A 6000-nucleotide genomic window follows, 5' to 3' on the forward strand; every position below is an offset into this window, starting at 1 on the left:
CGTCGCCCGGCCTTCCCACGAGACCCGGGTGACCTCGGGTAAACAGGCATCTACCTCTCGTCGAGGTCGAGCGCCGGACCAGTTCAGTCCATCTGTTATGACGCTGGAGAGGCTTCAAGACCTCATCCAGCAGTTCAACCTACCTGAGGAGTATTCGTACAGTCTTCCCACCGGCAACTTCCCTTGGGAGCACGGTCCAGATGAAATCGTGATCTTCATGGAACAACTTGTTGGCGGGCTTCGTCTCCCTCTCCACCACCTTATTCCCGAGGTGTTGAGGCGCTTCAGCATCACGCTGGACCAACTCCACCCCAACTCTATTCGGAACTTGGTCGGGACCATCTCCCTCTGTTCCGAACGCAACTTCCCTTTAGACGCGGATATACTTTGTTCCATCTTGTTAATAAAAAAGAGTGCCTCTGGCACTCCCCCCGAGCATGGGCAGACCTACTATCTGTCCCCTTGCCCGGGTTTCAAAATGCTGCATAAGTTCCCAAGCAAGGTCTCGGCCTGGAAGCGGGACTACTTTGTAGTCTGGAGCAGCACGAAGTGGCCTTTCCTTACCAACTGGAGGGTGGCCACTCAAGCTCCCAGCATTGCTCTTAACTGAAAGATGTGTGAAACCTTTCACTCATGGGCTCAGGCCGGGTTCGATCACAGGGACTACATTGTCGAAGGGAAGCTCATTCAGGCCGGTTTGAGCCCGGGTAGGTCAATTTCTACTTTAGTGTTTTTCTTAATCAGCCTAGTGTCTTCGGGCTTACTGACGCCGAGCTCTGTTGCAGGTAGACCTGTTCATGGGCCGGGTGGCACGACGGGCGGACCGGCCCGGCCCGGCCCCCGGACGAGCTTGAACAGGCTTTTGGGCCCGCGGGCTTAACCTCGGGCCAAAAAGCCCGGCCTGCATAAAATTCAAGCCGGGCTCGGGCTTTGCTAAAATAGCCCAGCCCGGCCCGACCTATAGTTAAACCTAAGTAAAAACCTATGTGATGTCCATTTGAATAAATTTTTTGATTTGAGAAGGTTGTTGATTCACTTATAAGCCCATTGTTCATTTAAATAGGGGAAAAAAACATCTGAATTAAAATTTTGAATTTCTTTTATTAGGTCGGGCTTCGGGCTCGGGCTGGGGCTTCGGGCTTTTTATCAGGGCCGAACTCGGGCCCAAGTTGTAGGCCCGTTGGTCGGGTCGCGCTCGGGCTCGGGCCTAACATTTTTTTGTTAATAAAGAGTCAAAGCCCGACCCGAGTCCAACCCGACCCGGCCCATGAACAAGTCTAGTTGCAGGTCCCATGGAGGAAGAGAGGATTACCAGTCCGAGGCTCCTCCGTCAGATGAAGAAGAGGAAGAAACAGGTTGCCAAGAAGGCGCGCATGGAATCCCCAAGGACCCCTACCCCTGAACCCGATCTTCCGCAGGTCCCCTCTTCGGGGCCCGAGCCCCCACAGGCTCCCATTTCGGGGCCCGAGCTCCATGATGCCCCTCCAGTGAGAGACTTGGAGGGGGATTTACCACCTCGAGGGCCTGACACGGTGGTAGAGTCGATCGTTGAGCTAGCCGGGGTTGCCGCTGAAGTCCCAAATCCTGCTGGGGCTGCTGCCGAGGTTTCCGAAGGATCGGCTCATCATGCCGCAGATACGGCAGCATCCAGCTCGGGGACTCAGGAGGAGGAAGAGAGCATCATGAATCCCGATATCAGCCTTGAAAGATGTAAGAGGGTTGTTATCACTGCGGAGGTTGTAGATTGGGTCGAACTCTCCCCTGGTCAGCTCGGGGCCCGCGCTGCAACTCACGCCATGGTGGTGAGTTCACTCCCTAAGAGCCACCTCTCTCTCCTTTCTTTCTTTTTTCTTTCTTTAGTACCGACCAACCTCCTTCTGCCAGGTGAACACTGTTGTGCACGCGCTGACCTTTCAGTCCGACAAGCACCTGAGGCGTGCTTTGGCTGATGAGGAGTCATCTCGCGCGGCTCACACTGAGCTGAGGGCAGCTCGGGGCAAGATTCACCAGTTGGAGAGTGACGCTATGATGTGTGGCTCATTGTGACACTAGCAAGTGCACTAGCCGTTCAAGTAATAAAGTAGTGAGTGAAGTATCGTTCCCACGAGGATTTAGGAAACAATTACCAATACTAAATTGAGCACTTCTTATCTGATCAACAAATAAATCAAAACTCTAATGAAAGCTAAGAAATCCTAAATTAAAATCTATCTAAATCATTGGCCCAATTGCCTTCAAATCAGGTTAGAAGAGTAAGCAGTAAATGTCAATCTCAGAATTCAGCAATCTATCAATTTGGATCATTCGAATGAATCATGATTGAGCCTTGGTTTGATGAAACCCCAAGGTCATGAATAGCCTCTCTCAAGCGCATGTTCATCCTATGCATGAGTGACGGTTCTTCTATCTCTAGCAAGAATCTAATCCCCATGCATGCATTTCTTCAAACACTTCTAAGGCATCAATTCAAATCTGAATTGATCACCAACTGAATTGTGCAAGTTATCTCTAACCTTGCACTCAATTCAGTTCTTGAATAGTAGATCTGAATTCCTAGAGTCTCTCTCAAGCACTCTAGGAATTCCAAGCTGTAGATTAATTCGCCCAATCTGAAATTTGCAGATCTGAATTCTCTTTCAAGCAATTCAGATCTTGCAATCTCAGATCTGAGTTTTGAAGGTTAGTTGGCCGAATTGATCTACAATCACACCCTTATTCAAGAAACTTCAAGTACAATGCATGACCATTTGAATGAATCAAAAAGAATTAGATTGCTGAACTGAAATTTTACAAGCTGAAATACATCAAGGAAGAATGGAAACAAGGAGAAAGAAGAAAGAAAAATATAACTAAGAAACTGAATTCAAATCAAAAGAGAATGAAACTACAAATGATTTATTACAAAAGATCTTTGAATCACAAACCCTCAATTCGAATTCACCTTCTTCTTTTAGCTTGCTTGTCTTGAACTTCCTTCAGCCCTTCTTCTTCTTCTTCCTTGCGCCTAGCCTTCTTCTCTTCTCTTCTCTCAAGGTGGCCGAACTTCTAAGAGTGGGAGAGCCTTCCTCTCAAGCAATTGAACAACTTTCTCCCCTCCTAGAGGCCTCCTTATATAGTTTTTCAAGGGGGCTCTTGCCCCTTCTTGAAGTCTCTAGAATTGGGTGTATTACACCCCTCATGAACCTTCTAGAGTGCTCCCTCCTTCTCTTCAAGAAACATCTAGGAGTTGCCGCCCCTAGCTCCCTTTGGGATGCTATTTGGGCTACAATTTAGCTTGCTTTTGAGCTCATGTGGGCTACACTCTAGGCTGTTATTTGGACTAAAAATGGGCTGGGCCGAAATTTCCTTTTTGCTAGGCTTCTTCCCTTGGGTTTTCCAAAGAGTTAGCTTGCACTTCTTGGGCCGAATGAAACTCCCTTGCTCTCATGACCGGACTGGACTGAAATTGGTCTTTTTGAACCTTCTTTTCTTGCCTTTTTCCTTCATTTTCTTGGATTAATTATCCCTGAACTTATTCTTAGCATTAAGCTAAATTAAGGCAAAAATTAATAAAACCGGCATAAAAATCCATGCAAAAACCTCATAAAATATAGATAAATTGTAGGTTCATCACGCTACCACCCAGAAGAGCTTTATCGAAGCCCTGCTGTTAGAGAAGGATGAGCTGGCCCGCAAGAGGGATAGGCTAAAGGCCAAGGTGAACGGGCTCAGAGCAGGTCAGGAAGCCTTGAAGCTCGAGGTGGAGAGTCTCAAGGCGTGTCAAAGGGCTTCGCAGCTCGAAGTGCAGGGGCTTAAGGAAGCCAAGGGGGCCTTGGAGCACGAGGTGGAGTACCTCAAAGCCGACATCAAGGAGAAGACCGAGATCTTCGACGGAGCTCTCGGGGAGGCGAAGGCCCAGGCCATCATCGACTATGTCAAGTTGTCTAGGTTTGACGACGTAATGTCGCGGGCCTATCGTAGGGGGTTTAAGCTCGGCAGGTGGTGGATAAGGCACACATACCCTGACCTTGACATAAGTGCCTTCACCACCTATAACATTACAGACGACATGGCCCGTCAGGCCGCGGATGACCCAGACTCCGACGATGAGGGCGGCAACGAGGAGGCCGATACCACCAACTTGGCTAACACCCCCGAGGAGGCCCCCGAAGAGGCCCCAAGTAAGGCTGATAAGCCTTCCAAATAGTTGTGTGCTACTTGTATTTTCTTTTCTTGTTTCTTTGTACTTGGGATTCTGTAATGAAATTACACTTATGCAATGAGAGTATATATGTATATTCTATTAAGCGCTTGTGTGATTCACTTCTGTCGGAGTGTTTGCCTTATCCGAGCTATTGAGTTAGTAAATTCAGTTCCTGAGGTGAGCGATCCTTTACCGCTGTCACCCCGAAATGTCTTCCTGCACTTAGTAAGGGTGATCATTAGGTTTTAGCGGTGTATGCGGAGGTAGGCGTAGTAAGGCGCGTGCCCGACCTGCCTGCTTGGCTATTTAGGTTGGCGTTTACCTCTAGTAGCGTATACCGAGGTAGGCTAGGAGTCGAAAAGTCTGTTCTTGAGGCGCCTTTGGTCTTTGGCATGCTAAGCCTATGCTGGCGAGGCGGTAGAGTCATGCATAGCGCCGAGGTCTTCAGTTAACCTAGCGCGTTGACCCTTAGGCTGGAGGGAGTGACTCGTGGTCACTCTAAACTATTTTCCTGGAGTTTGCCCCTGCTGAGGGGGTGACTGGACCTCGTGTTGCCGAGGTTGTCGCTGGTTCGACAAATTGGCCCTAAGGCTAGAAGGGAGTGACTCGTGGTTCACTCTGTTCGGTGGTTCACGGGTAATATAGTCTTAGGTTGACGATACTCCACGCCCGAGGTACTTGTTTCCCTTCTAGGGTTTCGAGTTTGTATGTTCCTTCCCCGAGTACTTGCTTTACTCGGTAAGGTCCTTCCCAATTCGGACTGAGCTTGCCAACGCCAGGCTCAGGCGCCATAACCTTGCGGAGAACCAGGTCGCCAGCGCGGAGAGTTCGCTTTTTGACCTTGGCGTTATAGTACCGAGCTATCCTTTGTTGATAGGCCGTGGTCCTAATGTACGCGAGGTACCGTACTTCGTCTAGCAGGTCGAGGTTGGTACGTAGCTCATCTTCGTTTGCTCTGTCTTCATATGCTTCTAGTCTCAGCGAGGGGACTTCAATCTCAGCTGGGATGACTGCTTCAGTGCCGTATGTAAGGTTAAAGGGAGTTTCTCCCGTGGCAGTCCTTTCCGTGGTACGGTAGTTCCAAAGTACACTAGGCAGCTCGTCCGTCCACAGTCCCTTAACTCGGTCCAAGTGCGCTTTCAGTCCTCGAAGGATAGCCCTGTTCGTAACTTTTGTTTGGCCATTCGCCTGAGGGTAAGCCACCGAGGTGAAGTTCTGCTGAATTCCCATGTCTCGGCACCAGTTTTGGAACTTGATGTCTTCGAACTACTTGCCATTATCGGAGATCAGTACCCGAGGTAATCCGAAACAACACACTATGTTCTTCCAAATGAAGTTCTACACGTTCCGAGTTGTGATTGTTGTGAGAGGTTCAGCTTCGACCCACTTTGTGAAATAGTCCACTGCCACCACTAGGAACCTTCTTTGCCCTGTTGCTGGCGGGAATGGCCCGAGTAGGTCAATCCCCCATTGTGCAAATGACCATGGGCTAGTGAGGTATGTCAGGTCAGCGGCAGGGCGGTGGTGGATGTTAGCATGCTTCTAGCACTTGTCATATTTTTTGACAAGCTCGGTCGCATCTGCCTTCATGGTTGGCCAGTAGTACCCCTGTCGTAGTGCTTTCTGAGCGAGGGCCTTGCCCCCCAAGTGTCCACCGTACAGGCCTTCATAAGTGTCATGGAGGACGAGCTCGGCTTCCGAGGGTCGCAGGCAGCGCAGGTAGGGGAGCATGTAGGACCTTCGGTACAGTCGTCCGTCTATCATGACGTATTTGGATGCCTGGCACTCTACCCTCCTGGCAGCATTACGGTCTACGG

This window comes from Nelumbo lutea, chromosome 1 (genome assembly GCF_056320005.1).
Source record: "Nelumbo lutea isolate HS-2025 chromosome 1, American lotus-T2T, whole genome shotgun sequence".
NCBI classification, from domain to species: Eukaryota; Viridiplantae; Streptophyta; class Magnoliopsida; order Proteales; family Nelumbonaceae; genus Nelumbo; species Nelumbo lutea.